This window comes from Bos grunniens, chromosome 12, assembly GCF_055505025.1.
Source record: "Bos grunniens cultivar Pamir isolate PY7600 chromosome 12, Bosgru_T2T1.0, whole genome shotgun sequence".
NCBI lineage: Eukaryota > Metazoa > Chordata > Mammalia > Artiodactyla > Bovidae > Bos > Bos grunniens.
In genome coordinates, this window is record NC_141176.1 from 67,660,633 (window position 1) to 67,680,446 (window position 19,814).

The 19,814-nt window shown below is 39.1% G+C and overlaps 1 long non-coding RNA gene across 36 annotated transcripts in view; it reads right to left on the bottom strand.

Annotated features, from left to right (window-relative positions):
• Positions 1-19,814, bottom strand: part of LOC147361841 (uncharacterized) — a 256,268-nt gene that overhangs the window by 72,276 nt on the left and 164,178 nt on the right. For 5 of the 36 annotated variants that reach the window (XR_015138327.1, XR_015138328.1, XR_015138324.1 and 2 more), the window contains exon 3: positions 10,515-10,638. The exons of the other annotated variants lie outside the window; for them this stretch is intronic. This is a non-coding gene — a long non-coding RNA (uncharacterized LOC147361841). The remainder of the gene's footprint in view (positions 1-10,514; positions 10,639-19,814) is intronic. 36 annotated transcript variants of the gene reach the window in all.

Sequence of the window (19,814 nt, forward strand, 5' to 3'; positions counted from 1 at the left end):
ACCAAAGACAAAGGGTGGCTAAATGATTTAGAAACAAGACCCAACCATATGCTGCCTCCAGGAAACTCATCCCTGGTCTGAAAATAAACACAAGCTAAGAGTGATGGGATGGAAGATAATACTCCAAGAAAACAGCAGCTGAAATAAAGTAGGTGTGGCCATATTTAGATCAGATAAAATAGACTTCAAGCCAAGAAAACGTAACTACAGACAAAGATGGACAGTATATAATGATAAAGGGTACAATTCATGAAGAGGACATAACAAGTATTAATAATTATGCATCTTATATAAGAGTATCAAAATATATGAAATGTAATAAGAGACCTAAATGGAGAAATTGACAGCAACACAATAATGGTAGGAAACTTCAACAGCCCACTTCTATCAATAGATTATTAGCAAGGAAATAGCCTGAAGGGAAATATCAGACCCGATAAACTTGATAGATTTATACAGAACATTCCATCCAAATGCAGCAGAATACAGTCTTCTTAAGTGCACACAGTACAGTCTCAGGAATAGACCATTTTCAAGGATACAAAACAAGTGTCAAGAAATTTAAGAGGGCTGAAATCATATCAGACATCTTTTCTGAACACAATGGTATAAACCCAGAAACCAGTTACAAGAATAAAGGTGAAAAAATTCAAGTATGTGAAGACTAAACAACATGCTTCTAAACTACCGAACAGCTACTGTGTCAATGAGATAATCAAAGGCGAAATCAAAAAATATCTAAGGACAAATGAAAATGAAAATATGGTAATCCAAATTATCTGGGACACAGCAAAAATAATATGAAGTGAGAAGTTAACAGCGATACAGGTGTACCTCAAGAACAAGAAAAACAAAAATCAAACAATCGAACCTTATATCTAAAGAAACTAGAAAAAGAACATCAAAAAAAAAAAAAAAAAAGCCCGAAATTAGTCAAAGGAAGGAAACAATAAAGATCAGAGTGGAAATAAATGAGAGATTTAGAAGACAACAGAAAAGATCAATGAAACTAAGGGCTGATCCTTGGACAGATAAACAAAATTGACAATTCTTTAGCTAGACTGAGAAAAAAAGAGAAGACTGAGGTAAATCAGAAGCAAAATAGTAGATGTATGAGGGGTACCACAGAAATACAAAGGATAAGAGAATACTATTAAAATGTATATGTCAAAAAATTGGACAACCTAGAAGAAATGGATACAGTCTTAGAATCATACAATCTTAGAAGACTGATTAATGAAGAAATAGAACAATTACTAGTGAGGAGATTGAAACAGTAATTTAAAGTCTCCTAAGCAACTGTAAGTTCTGGACCGTATGACTTCACAGGTAAATTCTACCAAACATTCTCAAGAAGATTTAATAACTATCCAACTGAAACTCTTCCAAAATACAGAGGGGGAAAGAATACTTCCTAACTCATTTTACAAGACAACAATTACCCTGATGCCAAAACTAAACAAGGACAACATAAAAACAGAAAATGACAGGTCAATATCTCTGAAGAGCATGGATGCAAAATTTCTCAATAGTGCTGCTGCTAAGTTGCCTTCAGTCGTGTCTGACTCTCTGTGATCCCATGAACTGTAGCCTGCAAGGCTCCTTTGTCCATGGGATTCTCCAGGCAAGAATACTAGAGTGGGTTGCCATTTCCTTCTCCAGGTCATCTTCCCGACCCAGGGATTGGACTCATGTCTCTTACATCTCCTGCACTGGCAGGCAGGTTCTTTACCACTAGCACCACCTGGGATTTCGCAATAAATATTAGCAAACTGAATTTCAAACACTAATTCAAGAAGATATATGCAGTGCTGTATTCATCACACCATTAGTTAAATAGTCAAGATATGAACAATATAAGTGCCCACTAATGGGTGAATGGATAAAGAAGATGTAAGATACATATATATATATGCAGTAAAATATAACTCAGCCATTAAAATAAAATCTTACCATTTACAATAATATGGGTGGACCTCGAAGGCATTATGCTAAGTAAAATCAGTCAGAGAAAAGACAAATGACATGTGATTTTACTTACATGTGGGATATAAAATGAAAACAAAACAAAACAAAACAAAAACAAGCAAACAGACACAGAGAACAGATTAGTTGTTACCTGAAGGGAAGGGCAGAATGGGTAAAGGTGGTCAATGCATTGGAAAAGAATGAAATCAAACTTCTGATGGTAAGCACACCGTAATATAATACAGATGTTGAAATAGTTTGTACACTTGAAACTTAGATAATGTTATAACCAATATTACCTGAAATTAATTAATTTTAAAAAGCAAAGAAAGCATAAATGGCAAAGGAGGGAAAAAGTCAAGTACAAATAGAAAACAGCTACAAAAGAGGAGATATTGGTCCAAATATATCAATAATCACTTTAAATATTAATGTTCTAAATATACCAGTTAAAGGGCTTCCCTTGTGGCTCAGTTGGTAAAGAATCCACCTGAAAAGCAGGAGACCTGGGTTCAATCCTTGGGTTAGGAAGATTCCCTGGAAAAGGGAAAGGCCACCCACTCCAGTATTCTGGCCTGGAGAATTCCATGGACAGTCCATGAGATCGCAGAGAGTCGGACATGACTGAGTGACTTTCACTTCCATACCAGTTAAAAGACAGAGACTGAGAGTGATTTTCATGGTGAATCAAATCAATGATCACGACACCAAGCGCAGATGTTTTCACCAGAGAATTCTACCAAATATTTAAGAAAGAAATGATACCAATCCCTCCAATCTATTCTAGAAAATAGAAGCAAAGGGGATACATCCTAACTTATTCTGGGAAGCCAGCATAATACCAAAATAAGACAAAAGTACTAGTATTACCAAGAAAGGAAAACTACAGACCAATATCTCTTAAGATCATGTTGGAATCCTTAACAAAATATCAGTAAGTCAAATTCAACAACATATGAAAAAAATTATATACTATGACTGGATGAGATTTATTCTAGTTGGACAAGACAACAATTGAAAATCAACTAATGTAATCCATCATATAAACAGGCAAATGATGAAAGATTATATAATGATTACTAACAGATGTAGAAAAAGCATTTCACAAAATTCATCAGCCATCCAGGACAAAATCTTCAAGTGAAATAGAGGTGAAACTTCCTCAATTTAACAAATATCTTCTATAAAAGCCTTACAGCTAACATTTTATTTAATGGTAAGTAACTAGATGATCTTCCCTAAGAACAGAAACAAGGCAAAAACAATCTCACCATTCCTATTTAGTATTGTACTGGAAACCCTATCTAATGCAGTAAGAAAAGAAAAGGTATACATATTAGAAAGGGAGATATAAAACCTCTTCTTTCTGTAAGTTCTTGGCTGTCTATGTAAAAGAATCCTGAGAATCAACAAAGGTTTCTGGAACCAGTAAGTGATAATAGCAAGTTTTCAAGATGCAAGGTTAATATACAAAAGTAAATCTGCTTTCCCAAATACCATCAATGAACAATTAGAAATGGAAATTTAAAAGCAACACAACTCATATTAGCAACAGTAGCTCAAGTACTTAGGTATAGCTCTAACAAAATATATACACGATCTAAGTGAGAAAAACTACAAAAATTAAATGAAAGAAATCAAGATCTAAGCAAATGGAATGATATTCCATGGGAAATCATGGGAACTCTTTTTCTTCTCAATTTTTCTTTAATACTAAAAGTGCTCCAAAATTAAGTCTAGTAAAATAAAAAATATTACCATGGACAATATTTCAGAAGAATAGAAAAAGGCTGAAAGAAAATATTCCAAAACATGTTGGCTCTAGATGATACAACTGTCTTCACTTCTACATACTTTGCAAATGTTCAGTGATTAGCAGTTTTGTTTCTTTAGGTGATATCCCCATATTTTTTATACCATAAAGTGCAATTGCTTTTAATTCACAAATAAGGATTATATTCTTGTGAAGCTTTCTGCTCTGTTCAGTCACTCAGTCATGGCCGAATCTTTGTGACCCCATAGAGTGCAGCACACCATGCTTCCCTGTCCATCACCAACTCCCGGAGCTTGCTCAAACTCATGTCCATTGAATCAGTGATGCCATGCAACCGTCTCATCTTCTGTCATCCCCATCTCCTCCTATCTTCAATCTTTCCCAGTATCAGGGTCTTTTCAAATGAGTCAGTTCTTCCCATCAGGTGGGCAAAGTATTGGAGTTTCAGTCCAGTCCAGTTTCAGCATCAGTCCTTCCAATGAATATCCAGGACTGATTTCCTTTAGGATGGACAGGTTGGATCTCCTTGCAGTCCAAGGGACTCTCAAGAGTCTTCTCCAACACCACAGTTCAAAAGCACCAATTCTTAGGCGCTCAGCTTTCTTTATAGTCCAACTCTCACTTCCATACATGACTACTGGAAAAACTATAGCTTTGACTAGACGGACCTTTGTTGGCAAAGTAATGTCTCTACTTTTTAATGTGCTGTCTAGGTTGGTCATAACTTTTCTTCCAAGGAGCAAACATCTTTTAATTTCATGGCTTCAGTCACCATCTGCAGTGATTTTGGAGCCCCCCAAAAATAAAGTCTGTCACTGTTTCCATTGTTTGCCCATTTATCTGTCATGAAGTTCTGGGATTGGATGGCATGATCTTAGTTTTCTGAATATTGAGATTTAAGCCAACTTTTTCACTCTCCTCTTTTGGTTTCATCAAGGGACACTTTAATTCTTCTTCACTTTCTGCCAAAAGGGTGGTGTCATCTGCATATCTGAAGTTATTGATATTTCTCCTGGCAATCTTGATTCCAGCTTGTGCTTTATCCAGCCCAGCATTTCTCATGATGTACTCTGCATATAAGTTAAATAAGCAGGGTGATAATATACAGCCTTGATGTACTCCTTTCCTGATTTAGAACCAGTCTGTTGTAGAGTTATAATCACTGCAGGTGGTGATTTCAGCCATGAAAGTAAAGATACTTGATCCATTGAATGAAGACTATGACAAACCTAGACTACATGTTAAAAAACAGAGACATCATTTTGCCAATAAAGTTCCAGATAGTCAAAGCTATGGTTTTTCCAGTAGTCATGCATGGATGTGAGAGTTGAACCATAAAGAAGGCTGAGCACCAAAGAGTTGATGCTTTCAAATTATGGTGCTGGAGAAGACTCTTGAGAGTCCCTTGGACTGCTAGGAGATCAAACCAGTCAATCCTAAAGGAAATCAAACCTGAATATTCACTAGAAGGACTGATGCTGAAGTCCAATACTTTGGCATCAGAGCCAAACTCCACCTATGCAAACAGCCAGCTCATTAGAAAAGACCCTGATGCTGGAAAAGACTGAAGGCATAAGGAGAAGGGGCAGTAGAGGATGAGATAGTTAGATAACATCACAGACTCAATGGACATGAATTTGAGCAAACTCCAGGTGACAGTAGAGGACAGAGGAGCCTGGCATGCTGCAGTCCATGGAGTCTCAAAGAATCAGATATGACTTAGCGACTGAACAACAACTAACCCTATTCTGTTAAAAAAATCTGAACTTCAAAACAAGCTTTAAATCATCACATATAAACATATAAAACGATGTTCACTTCACTTGATTTTTAAAAAACAAAATAAAACTGAATTATCACCTTTCACATATCACCCTGGCAAATTTAAAATGACTATAAACTAGGTTGTCAACACTTTCAGAAAAACTCACTTTCATACATTACTAGTGGAATACAAAATAATTCCCCCTTTGAGAAGAATTTGGCAACTCCTAGCAATACTACAGATCAATGTTCTTTTTCATCCAGCAACCCCAATTCTAGAAATCTATCCCAAAGGCACATTCTATAAATAGAAAGTGACACTGGGAAAAGATTATTCACTGCATCATTATCTGTAATGGGCAAAAGCTGGAAATCTATCAAATGATTAATAAAGAGTTGTTGAAATAAGTTTTGGAAAATCAAAACAACCTCACACTCCGCCAACAAAAAAGATCATGAAAGATCTCTCTATACTAATATGAATAATTTTCAGAATATATTTTCAAGTGGGGAAGACCAATAGGCCAGACAGGTATGACTTAAATCAAATCCCCTATGACTATACAGAGAAAGTGACAAATAGATTCAAGGGATTAGGTCTAGGAAACACTGCACCCAAAGAACTATGGACAGAGGTCCATACTACTATACAGGAGGCAATGTGCTGCAGTCCATGGCGCTGCAGAGTCAGACACACCTTGGCAACTGAACAACAGCAACCTGTCAAGTGAACATGATGTGGTGCAGGAAGGTGGAAATTGCAAGCTATGTTTAATAAGAAAAGGAAGAAAAAGATCAAATGTGATATATACATCCTTGTAATAACAATTGCTGCTGCTGCTGCTGCTAAATCGCTTCAGTCGTGTCCGACTCTGCACAACCCCATAGACGCCAGCCCACCAGGCTCCCCCGTCCCTGGGATTCTCCAGGCATGAACACTGGAGTGGGTTGCCATTTCCTTCTCCAATGCATGAAAGTGAAAAGTGAAAGTGAAGTCGCTCAGTCGTGTCCGACTCTAGCGACCCCATGTACTGCAGCCTACCAGGCTCCTCTGTCCATGGGATTTTCCAGGCAAGAGGACTGCAGTGGGGTGCCATTGCCTTCTCCGAGAATAACAATTGCTACAACCACAAAACCCTAAAAGATAATCCAGAAATTAATAACGATTACATACAATACATACTGTAGTAGGAATAGTGCAGTGGTGACAGAGATCAGACTTCCAAGTGCGCCTTTTTTTATAGCTCTAGTTGGGAGACCATTTTGTTGTTTTAAAATTTTTAAATCTAATTGAAATGAACAAAAAAGCAAGCCATAGCATTGAAACTAAAACAAAACAAGCAAACCTAATGTATAACAAATTAATAGCCAACCACCTCAGAGAAAAACAAAAAGATATTTCAATTAACAGTACTTAATTGTCCATCCTTAATAGAATGTACTTAACGCTAATAAAAAGCTAGAAGGAAATTTCAAGCTGCACTCAACAACTGGTGTTAGTAATACTGAAATTGATGCTTCATTTTAGTTTATAAATTTTCTAATTTAAAATATATAGTAAATTTAATCTTATTGATATAAATATGAAAATATGTATTTTATTAAAATATATATACATTTTCTATATTTTTAACTTTTTGTTTTATACTGGAGTATAGCCCTTAACAGTGTTGCGATAGTTTCAGGCGCACAGCAAAGCAACTCAGCCATACATATATACGGATCTATCCTCCCCCAAACTTCCCTCTCATCCAGGCTGCCACATACCATTGAGCAGAGTTCCCTGGGCTATACAGTAGGTTCTCACTAGTTACTACTTCATACATACTAATGTATATATGTCAATCCCAATCTCTCAATTCACACATTACTAGTATACTCAGTTCAGTTGCTCAGTTGTGTCCGACTCTTTGTGACCCCATGAATTGCAGCATGCCAGGCCTCCCTGTCCATCACCAACTCCCGGAGGTCACTCAGACTCACGTCCATCGAGTCAGTGATGCCATCCAGCCATCTCATCCTCTGTCGTCCCCTTCTCCTCCTGCCCCCAATCCCTCCCAGCATCAGAGTCTTTTCCAATGAGTCAACTCTTCGCATGAGGTGGCCAAAGTACTGGAGTTTCAGCTTTAGCATCATTCCTTCCAAAGAAATCCCAGGGCTGATCTCCTTCAGAATGGACTGGTTGGATCTCCTTGCAGTCCAAGGGACTCTCAAGAGTCTTCTCCAACACCACAGTTCAAAGGCATAAATTCTTTGGCACACAGCTTTCTTCACAGTCCAACTCTCACATCCATACATGACCACATGGAAAAACCATAGCCTTGACTAGACGGATATTAGGATAAAGCAAATAAGCAGTAATTTTGATATTGTTAAAACCAGATTTTCAATGTAGGACAAAACATATTCAAGAATAAAATCAGTGATGTTTAGTATATCTCTGACAAAAAGGTGATGACAGAGGATGAGATGGTTGGATGGCATCACCAACTCAATGGACATGAGTTTGAGTAAACTCTGGGAGTTGGCGATGGACAGGGAGGCCTGGCCTGCTGCAGTCCATGGGGTCACAAAGAGTTGGACACGACTGAGAAACTGAACTAACTGACAAGTTGAAATGGCAATAGTACTTTTTTTTCCCCTTCACTGAAAAGGCCTGGCAGACATAAATTTCCCCAGGAAACTGGCCCAAGACAGTGGGGATAACTGAATGGAGGTAACAGGGAAAAGGACACAAGAAAGGTATAAGGGGTTGACTTCATCTTGAGAATTCTGTTTTTCTTAATCTTCATAATCCTGCTTTTGGGCAAGCCCTGGGATATTTCCTAAAGAATATCTCCAGCCTCCTTTGATGTCTCCTTGGTCCAGAATTGGGGCTGTATCAGGGCATCTCCACCAGTGGGAAGTTGTTGCTGCTGTTGAGTCTCTGTATCCTGTCCAGCTCTTTGCAACCCCAGGATCTGCAGCACCCCAGGCTTCCCTGTCCTTCACCATCTCCCAGAGTTTGTTCAGATTCATGCCCATTGAGTTGGGGAATGCCAACTAACCATCTCACCCTCTGTCCCCTTCTCCTCTGGACCTCAATCTTTCCCAGCATCAGGGGCTTTTCCAATGAGTTGGCACTTCACATCAGATGGCCAAAGTATCAGAGCCTCAGCATCAAACCTTCCAATGAATATTCAGGGTTGATTTCGTTTAGGATTGACTGGTTTGAGCTCCTTGCTGTCCAAGGGACTCTCAAGAGACTTCTCCAGAACCACAGTTTGAAAGCATCAATTCTTCAGCACTCAGCCTTCTTTATAGTCTAACTCTCACATCCATACATGACTACTGGAAACACCATAGCTTTGACTATAATACGAACCTTTGTCGGCTAGGGGACGTCCCTGCTTTCTAATTCGCTGTCTAGGTTTGTCATAGCTTTTCTTCCAAGGAGTAAGCATCCTTTAATTTCACTGCTGCAGTCGCTGTCTGCAGTGACTTTGGAGCCCAAGAAAATAAAGTGTGTCACTGTTTCCATTTCCCCCCTATCTATTTGCCATGAAGTGATGGGACAGGATGCCATGATTTAGTTTTTTGAATGTTGAGTTTTAAGCCAGTTTTTCACTCTCTTCATTCACCTTCATCAAAAGGCTCTTTCATTCCTTTTCACTTTCTGCCACTAGGATGGTATCATCCGCACGTCTGAGGTTGTTGATATTTCTCCCAACTTGGGATTAAAATGCAAAGTTTCAGGGGGCAAATTTTATTTAACAGTTATAAGCCCATATGTATATGGAGGTTCACAGGAAAAATATAATCAGAAGTAGGGCTTCCCTAGTGGCTCAGATGGTAATGAATCACCCTTCAATACATGAGACCCAGTTTTGATCCCTGGGTCGGGATGATCCCCTGGAGAAGGGAATGGCAACCCACTCTATTGTTTTTGCCTGAAGAATTCAATGGACAGAGGAGTCTGGAAGGCTACAGTCCATGAGGTTGCAAAGAGTCTGACATGACTGAGCAACTAACATTTCCACTTTTCACAGAATGTGACAATGGTATAGTCCAATCAGCCTCTAAGGAGCTGTAAGAACTCCGGCGAGTTGACAACCTTCTTGAAGTTTCTATTTTTTTTATTTATCTGTAAAATGAAGGGGAGGAAAGATGACCTCCCAGTTTCCTTTTAATAAAAGAAGGATATTGGAATATTCAATAGGACTTACTTTACAAAGCAGGAAGTCTATTATTGTATCAGTCAACCAAGATTCTGTGCTTTGGGGAGCCTGTGGACATGGGCAATAATTTTTTGTCCAAAAAGCATTCATTTTACAATAAGGGAGGAAATAGCATTTTCTGAGCATAAAAACACGCACTCATTTCCTTTAAAAAAAAAAAAAAACCCTAAGTGTTGGCTGTCAATGCACAAAAACAGCATAAAAACAATTTCCCTCTGTCAATTAGATTCTGACACACAGCCTTTTTTTTCCTTCAGGGCATTTAAAAGTACATTGTGGGAGTCTCTCTGTCCCAGAAAATAACTTGCAGTGCATAATTATTTTGAAGTTGTAAAACGGAGACAAAAGGAGAGATGCCTTGTGTAGATGGTACATTTCAGTCCTGCCCCCTTTTCCCAACACTTGAGTTGCTGTTTAGTTTTGCTTGAACAGTTTGCTGCTCTCTTTTTTGACTACCTCAAAAGAGTCATTTCTACACTAAAACACTGACCAAAACAATCACCCAGAGAATAAGACTTTCTTTTAAGTCTCAGTTCCTAATAGAAAGAAGAGGAATAACAGCAATGCAAAAATCTAACTTGTACATGAGAGAGCAATTTGAAGGCAGCAAAGTCTTTTTCTCAGAAAGGATAGACAGTTTGTCACACAATTACTCTGTGCAGCAGAAAACACGGTCTACTGCCAAGAAAAATTGACCATCCTTTCCTAAATCTTGAAAAGTATTTGAATTCTAAAAGATTAGTTTGGCATACAAATCAATTAACTCATTTGCTTCGATCTCCCATTCTTACCGTCGATGACACAATTATCTTGTCCCTGCTCCAGCCTTTTCCAAATCAACCTGATGATGCTCATTAATTCTACTTGTGACAGTATGACAGCTATCATTTTGCGTGTGAAGGGGCAGTAGGTGTCCTGGTTTTGAAAACAGAAATAGTGAAGATAATAAATGTCCCTGTAGTGATGAACAATGCAGTGCAAATTTGTTCAAAGCTCAATATCTTCCAACATAAAGGGGAAAAAAAATAATGAACCTACTTGAAGACTCACAGTATTTACCAACCTGCAGGGAGGGTATCTGGCTCCTTTAACTGCAGTAGGGAGCAAATAGACTCTGTGCTAGAACTGAACTCTGGTTGGAAAGTGAGAGGTTCCTGAGAAAAAGAAAAAGACTGCCTTTGTTTTACATTACTTGAAACATGAGCATTCTTGGTCTGTTACTAAGATTCAGGGGCAACCCAGGTAGGGAAGTACTAATGTCTGCAGAGGAGATGAACCTTATTTCACATTCAAAAATGATGTTTCATTAAAGATTCATTGAGGATTAGGTATAAGGCAAGGGCCCTTGGAGGAAGACTGGCCCAAAAGTCAGGCCTCCGCTCCCTTAATGGGAGAAGCCAGTCCAGGTCCAGCTAGGTACAAAGTGGCCACACAAGTGGCAGGGGTGACTCTTGGGTCAAGTCAGACAGGCTAGACACAGTGACAAATGCTGCTGTTCATCTGAAGCTCAAGCCCAGAAACCTTAGATATCTGGTTAAGAAAGATAGGCTGGTGGCAGGAGAAATGGCAGGGAGAAGGAAAAAAGGACATCCAATCTGGCAAAAAGAGCTACAAGTGGGAAGTGAATAGGGTCAGTACACTGGTAAATGAAGACATCTTGGGTTATGCTTGTTACTCAGGAAGCAGCAGAGCTTAGTGAAGTGTCCTGAGTGCATCAGTCAAGTAGCAAGCGATTCAGAGTTTTAATCTTCAAATCAGCTATTGATCTCCTCTACAGATTTGCAATGAATTCCTAAACCTCTCTAAACTTTTATGCATCTGCTAGATGGAGAGTAATCATCTATTCCTCCTATGTTGTTGTGAGGATGAAAGGAAGTAATGATTATAAAGAACTTCACCTGATACCTGCTAAATGGTCATCTTTCTCACTAATGCTAGCTGTAACGCCTGAGATTTTTAGTTATCAGCCCTTAAGTATTTAGATTGAATTGTCTATAAATGAAATGTGGGGAGCAAGCAAGGCAGGAGCTTGGCTTTCAGGGTCTCAGAGGATGACAAAAAAAAGAAAGAGAGAGCAATGGAAACTTTATCAGTAATAACTGTCTCCTTACACATCATTCAACCACTATGATAGTCAGACTGATGGCTATATACAGGGTCAGGAAGGGGCCATCAGGGCAAGCCCCTGCCTTTGAGGAGCTGGGGTGGTTGGACTTTAGCTTCACCAGGTTTAAGTGACAGGTTTTCAGTACTGTGGCCCTGAGTTCATTCTGTTTAATCATCCCTATGGTTTCATTATATAATTTTTCATGGCACAATAACTTTTAAAACACACATATATCATAGCACAACTAACTGTCCAACCAAAACTAGGAAAGTTCACTTTATAGGTATTTAAACACTCAAAGGGCTTCCCAGGTGCACTAATGCTAAGAACCTGCCTGCCATTGCAGGAGATGTAAAGGATGCGGGTTCAATTTCTGGATTGGGAAGATTCCCTGGAGGGAGACATGGCACCCTACTCCAGTATTCTCACCTAGAGAATCCCACTGGACAGAGGAGCCTGGTGGGCTACAGTACACAGGGTCAGAAAGGGTCGGACATGACCGAGCAGCTTAGAATGCATGCACACACTCAAAAGGAAAAACCTAGGAAAGAACCAAGTTGACAAACAGCTGGTTCTGATTCAAGATGAGTAAATGCCCCTTTGTCAGAAGTAACATCTGGGCCCTGGATCCCAGACCTACTTCAGCTAAGTGGCCCTCCAAATAGCTTCCTTTATACATTGGATGATGCAAAAATATTTGAAAATACCCGATCTATGAAAGTTCCACATTTGTGTCTGTGAGCCGTGAAGCAAAATATGCTCAAGGTCATATATATCAGAAGCCTATGTCTTGATCAGCCTGAGCAGCTCTGGTACCCAGTCAGAGGCAGCAGGGAGGTAGAATTGCACCGTGATGGCGTAATTAAGAGTAAGAGGCATGAATGCAGGATTTTGCAATCACTCAGGCAAAAAATTTAATCATCTTGGGTTGAAGTCTTCTCACGTTAAATGAGAATACAAATACCTTCCTCAGAATAGGTACCCTTGACATACTGGTTAATTGAAGGAACAGAACCACTATACAAAGCAAAGAGACAGATATGTCATGAATTCACTGACATGTAAGGCCTGCCACACAGTCTGTCAATAAATAAAGTGTGTGTGTGTGTGTGTATCTGTGTAAGCATTATATGTGTTGTTCACACTTCTGCCACACATAAGCACATAACATACCGTATTGAGGGCCTCCTGCAAGCCTTGTGCCTGCTGCCAGAAATAGGGAAGCTTACATATCAAGATAAAAAGGTGATGAGGGAGGCATGGGTTCAGACGCAATTCATTCCACTATGACACACTAAAAGCTCTTTACATCCGCTTACTCCCCACCCCCACGTGCACAGAGAATGAGAGTCAACGGTCTTGTAATCATTTTCCCAACAGCCAGCTTACAAGGACCCACCCGCGTTGTACAAGGAAATTTCCAGCCAACAATTAATGTACATGGGACAGTGGAAGACCAAATAAATCTGAACAATGAAGGGGAAAGAGCTCCAGAAACAGTTTTCATAATCATTGAGCCTTCACTGGTATCGTTCTGTTTTATTCAAAATGGTTTCCCTCGCCAGTTGCACGGTATATTTTACACGTCAGCCGTCAAAGTGAGATTAGTAGTGTGTACGTTTTGAGAGAGCAATAGAGTACTTTAACCATCAACCGAAAAGTCTGAAAGTACCTTCGCTATGAGAATTGGTGGTTTCTCATTTATTTCTTACTCGGGCAAGAGACTGACAGCAACATGAGAGCCGCAATCATGCTCCTTCCTTCAAAGGAGACTCTATGCTGGCTCAGTGTCTGCTGCGGAAAATGCTAATGTCGGCTTCGTTCTGATTAGTTGTACTCAGAAAGTCCAGGAGAGGAATAAAAGAGGGAAGTCATAGGATAATTGCTTTTATTTCAACTCACTGCAGAGGGAAAATGCATGACAGATAATATAATACACATGCATCCAAAGAGGATCATTCAATTCTGATCAAGTGTGGGTCTCAAGAAAATGAAGAGCAAAACCTAAGCTGTCCCCAGATCTGAAGGACGAGAGAATTCCAACGGAAGGGGTGGGAATTCGTCTTTAAAAAGGGAATTCATCCATAAGGCATCTGAAAAATCATGGCTTTGCAGGATGAAACAAGACCATGGAGACCACCTTCCTTTTATTCTCCTCGTAAATTGGCATTTTCTGGCTGCTCTATAGGAAGCAATGAGAATTGGATAGAGCCCTAAAGGCTAAGTGTTTAACCTCCCCCAGCATGGGCTTATTTCACTGTGATTTAGATACCCACACAATGGAAGCTACTTCCCTTATTCGAGCAAGAAACAAAAGCAAGGGAGAAAGGGGGTCCCCAAATCCAATGGCCTGTCAACGTAACTGAAGTCAGAACAACTTGACAGGCTTGGTGACTGAAGAAGCAGCTGTCTGCCTCCTTCTAAGGGATGGTGTTCCCCTAACACCTTCCAGGGAAAGAGGCAACAAGAGTTCCATCTTTAAAAAAGATTCTGTCTGTTTTGTGATCGTGTTAAGACGTAGCCTAACTCAGGGTGTGCCCTGAGAATGGACATCTCTGTTTGTTGTAGAAAGTTCTTCAAACTACAGCTTATTGTGATCTGTGTCTAAAAGCTGCTATGAGGAAGCTCCAATTAGGTAGCATTCCATTACTCTCCAAATCATTACAGCCCCAGAAACAGATGCTCTTACAGTTCATTGTGCTTTTTTTTTTCCTTTTCTCACGCAGGTATCTGATTTGAACAGAAGCAGCCAGACCATTTTTTTTCTCAGGAGGAACAGATTAGAGAAAGGGTATCAAAGAGAACAATTCTGCAAGCAGCTAACTATCAACTGAGTTAGACAAGTGCAGTAAGATCAGAAGTTGTTTTCTGGTGCTGTTTATGGTTTCTGATTTAACAACACAGAGCACTGGGAGTGAACATTCAGTATCAACCACGACAATTTCAAAACGGAGCTCAGAAAGAATAGCACAAACATCCGGTAAACTCTTTTCCATCACTTAAATCTCCAAAGCACCAAAGCACAATCTTACTACACAGCAAGACATTAATTTCACAAACTGTTACCTGAAATGCCCAAATTATTTTGATTTTATTTTTAATTGACCATCATTTGAACATTATTTTTCATATCTTTTATATGTTAAAGGTTGAAGAGCATAAAATTTAGGAATCTGAGTTCTGTTCTGTCCTGGCTTTGATTCAGTTAGCTGTGTGACTGAGACAGGTAATTACAAAGGAGCTGGATTACATCACTGCTAAAGTCCCTTCTAGTTTAAAGTTTTTTTCAAAATATTTGCAGTCTTCTCATGGAAACTGTTGACACTTTAGTGGCAATTCTCTACCTAAGGAGCTAATGCTATATTGAGAATACTGCATATGGCAAAATCAATGGAAAAAAGGAAACCATTAAGTTTTATTATACATCCACTCTTTTGCATATATTGAATTATTTAATCTTAACAATGAGCCTATAGGATATTCATGCCTGTAGAAATGTCAATCAGGCTCCTCTGTCCATGGAATTCTCCAGGCAAAAACACTGGAGTGGGTTGCCATTCCATTCTCCAGGGGATCTTTCTGACCCAGGGATCGAACCTGGATCTCCTACATTGCAGGCAGATTCTTTACCAACTGACTCATCAGGGAAGCAGTAACTGCCAAAGCTAGGGATTAAAGCTTGAGTAGCCTCAAAGTCCACAGACTGAAGTCCTCAACAGTGATTCCTTTGTGTATTAACATTCTCTTAGAAATGTAAAAACATAGAAAATATAGTTTTCCAGGTTTTACTTGAAAAGAACATCAACAATGGCATTTCTTTTAGACTTAAAGTTCCTTGAAGGCCACAGTGATGCCATTCATTGCATCGATAGGGTCAATGAAGGTATGTCATACATTGAGTATTTTCAATAAATACTAGATAAATGGATAAATTAATTGCCTTATAGGTGATAAATGACTGAAAATTTTATCTAAATATGAATGAGTTCTGCAGACATATTTGTCCCTGAAAAATAATACAAATTCTTGAAATGTTATGATTTTTTTCTAAATGTTTAGCTTATTCCAGGAAACAATATTATAACATTTAAAGGGAAAAATCTGAGAACGTTACAATATTTAAAAGGTGTAACCATAATGTATTAGGATATGAATGCCCAAATTCAACATAGCAAAAGTTACAACGTCATTAAAAGAAAGTAAAGTATGTACAATCTTGATAGGTTCAAGTGATTCATAACTATAACTTGCGAGTATCCATGAAGTATTGCTTTTTCAGGAAATCCTCGAAATAACTCAACATTTAATCCAAATTTATTTATCTACCTGAACTGAGAATTTAACAAATACAAATCAATACTTTGCCATAAGCATTATAAACTCCAGTCTTTTCTACACTAATATCTTTCATCTTTTATATTGAATATGGCATCTCTTTGAGTCAGTTTAGAAGAGAGATTACCAATTTCAGCTTCATGGTTTTTAATTGTATCACTATTTGTACAGAAAGGAGGTATAGCATCATGTGAACAAAATTTTAATACACTTTATAAAAAATATTTCCAAACTATCAGTCTTTGAGCTGTTTTCACATTGTGTTACAAACCAAAACACCTTTATGAAAGAACTATTGCCACGTAACGAGTTTGGCACCATGGCAGAGTTCTCCACATTCTAAATCCATTTTACAAAATACACAGCTCATTTTCTACTGTCTTTATTTACCTGACTCAGAGTTCTGATTATCCTCAAGGCATTGATCCTGTGTAAGTGAAAACTGTATTATAGTTCTGCCCCAGATTTCTAATGGATACTATGGAAATAAAAGGAGACCTGGGAAAAGACCACATTGAACACATTTACCATCCCTTCCACAAACACATATCCCTCAGCAAAGAGATGTGTGTAAAGACATCAGCATACAAAGATAAATAAAATGGGATATAAGTTGATAGCCACACAATTTTGTCACCTGCCAAATAGAACAGCAATATGAATCAGCAGACACAGAGAAGCTGAATTCAAGCAAGCGCTGAAAAGAATCAAGGAGCAATGCAATTTGCGAAGCACACAGAGTACCGATCTAACCAAAATGATGACATAACAGAGTTGGAAGGACAGGACATGGGAAATGTGTGTGTGATCAAGCTGACTCATCTTCCACAGTAAGATGCCAACATTTAATGTTTGCCGTTGAAAAAGCAAAGAGTAGAGATAAAAAGCATGTTATTTAAATATATGGAGAGAATAGTAAAGTTAATGTTTTGGTTTTTTTTTTTTAATAGTTGAAAAAATTGGTTACCTCTGAGGAATGGGTGGGGCTTCCCTGGTGGCTCAGTGGTAAAGAATCTGCCTGCAACGCAGGAGGCGCAGGAGCCATGGGTTTGATCCCCAGGTCGGGAAGATCCCCTGGAGGAGGAAATGGCAACCCACTCCAGTGTTCTTGCCTGGGAAATCCCATGGACAGAGGAGCCTGGAGGACTGCAGTCCATGGGGCCGCAAGTCAGGCACAACGGAAACCACTTAGCGTGGAGAAAGGGAAATTTGGAGTGAGAAAGGGGTGATGCTGTTTTTCACCTGAGGACATACAGAATGTGTGTAGACAACATGAATTTGTAACTTTAATAAAAAAACAAAGTAAACCCAACAAAATAAATGATCATTCTCATGCTCTAATGACAATGAAACCATCCTAAGGCCCACATACACACAGAGTTCTCTAAAGAGCTTTTTTCCCCCATGCCACGTTTATCAAAATATGGCATTAGACTGAAAGCTCTCATGAGTTAGAACAGCACATGGCCTTGGACTAGTAACTTAACCACTCAGGAATCCATTTTTCCACCTATTTTAATTTTTGGAACATAAATTTTGTTAACAAAATAATATTGTATCCAAACTTTTAATTGTGTTGAAGAATGGGTTTCATTACTTATGTTAGCAATTACATATGCCTTTTTCAGGGGCTTCCCGGTGGTTCAGAGGTAAAGAATCGCCTGTCAGTTCAGGAGACGTAAGAGACAAGGGTTTGATCCTTGGGTAACGAAGATCCCCTGGAGAAGGAAATAACAACCCACTCCAGTATTCTTGACTAGGAAATCCCATGGACAGAAGAGACTGGCAACCTACAGTCCATAGGGTTGCAAATAATAGGACAGCGACTAAACCAACCACCCAATGCCTTTTTCTCCCTCTGTGTCTCTCTTGTCCCTTTGCTCTCACTTTCTCTTTTTGCAGTGTTAGGCCTGATTATTGCTCCTACCAAATGAGCCAGGTAGGATGGGAGTACTCCAGTATTGACACTGTATCGGAAGATGATACCATACATGGTGAATCCAAATAAAAATCACTAAGAAGTATTCTGTTGGAAGGAAGGCAATGTAGTAAGAATTCGAACCCAACTAGCCTAGATAGCATATTCAAAAGCAGAGATATTACTTTGCCAACAAAGGTCCCTCTAGTCAAGGCTATGGTTTTTCCAGTGGTCATGTATGGATGTGAGAGTTGGACTATGAAGAAGGCTGAGCACCAAAGAATTGATGCTTTTGAACTGTGGTGTTGGAGAAGGCTCTTGAGAGTCCCTTGGACTGCAAGGAGATCCAACCAGTCCATTCTGAAGGAGATCAGCCCTGGGATTTCTTTGGAAGGAATGATGGTAAAGCTGAAACTCCAGTACTTTGGCCACCTCATGTGAAGAGTTGACTCATTGGAAAAGACTCCGATGCTGGGAGGGATTGGGGGTAGGAGGAGAAAGGGACGACAGAGGATGAGATGGCTGGATGGTATCACTGACTCAATGGACGTGAGTCTGAGTGACCTCCGGGAGTTGGTGATGGATAGGGAGGCCTGGTGTGCTGCGATTCATGGGGTCACAAAGAGTCGGACGCGACTGAACTGAACTGAACTGAACGGGTTCAAATCTCAGCTCCATCTCTGAGTAGCTCTGTGATCTTAAACAAGTTACTCAACTTCTGTACTCCTACTTGTAAATCTCTAAATAAAGTTAATAATAGAACCTCCTAAAATTGTTGCAAAAATAGAAGGATTTAATGTGTTTAAATTCTTAGAACAATGTCTGAAGTAGAGCTAACACACACTGATGTTAATTTCATTATTACTGACTTCAACAAATAAGCATTTGGTTGCTATATGACTGGGAATGAAAGAAAGAGCTAGTTTCATGAGAAAGAATTACAAATTCCATTAATATATTAAAATAGCATTTTCTCTGTACTAATGGAGCTCTTTATTCCCTTTACTAATAGAGGTATATTGCTTGTGCAAGAAAGCATAGACTTTTTATTTCTACAGTATTAAGATCTTGGTTCCTTATGACTGCAGATATTTAGCTTTTGGTTAATTGATAATACTAAAGTCAGTAGAGTTCATACATCTCCCCTAGATACTTAGTAAACATGAGTTTACAGTGATAACATGATCCAGGAGACCTTAACATAAGAAGATTACTTTTTCTTCTTGCTGCTTGTTAATTTTCAGGATTTAATGGCACAGCTTAAAAGTAATGTGTATCTTGCAAAGAAAATATTTACAAAGGGCAGGTAAGAGAACACACAGAAGAATTGATCGTGTACAAAATCAGCATTCCACATGCTATCACTTGCAGTATGAATGGAAGTGGTCAGTACACAGAGAGGCACTGATAAATTTCTGTTTGAAAATTGTAATAGCCTTCTCAGAGGTCATTCTACTTCCAATCACTCTTACATCCACCTGCCCACAAAACCCTATCAGATACTGTTGCAATCATAGCAGTACCCTGCTCAAACGTCTTCAGCAGCTCCCCACCTGCTGTAAGAAATGAATTTCATCTGCTTGATCCAAGGCACAGCACAATGTGACCCACACTTTCTAATGAGCACAGAACACACTTGGCTTGGCTTTGCAAGATACTGAAACAGAGCAGAACCCTGTGGTCTTTGCCCTCCCCTGCCCCACATCTTCTGCCTGCCTTTTGGAAAACCTT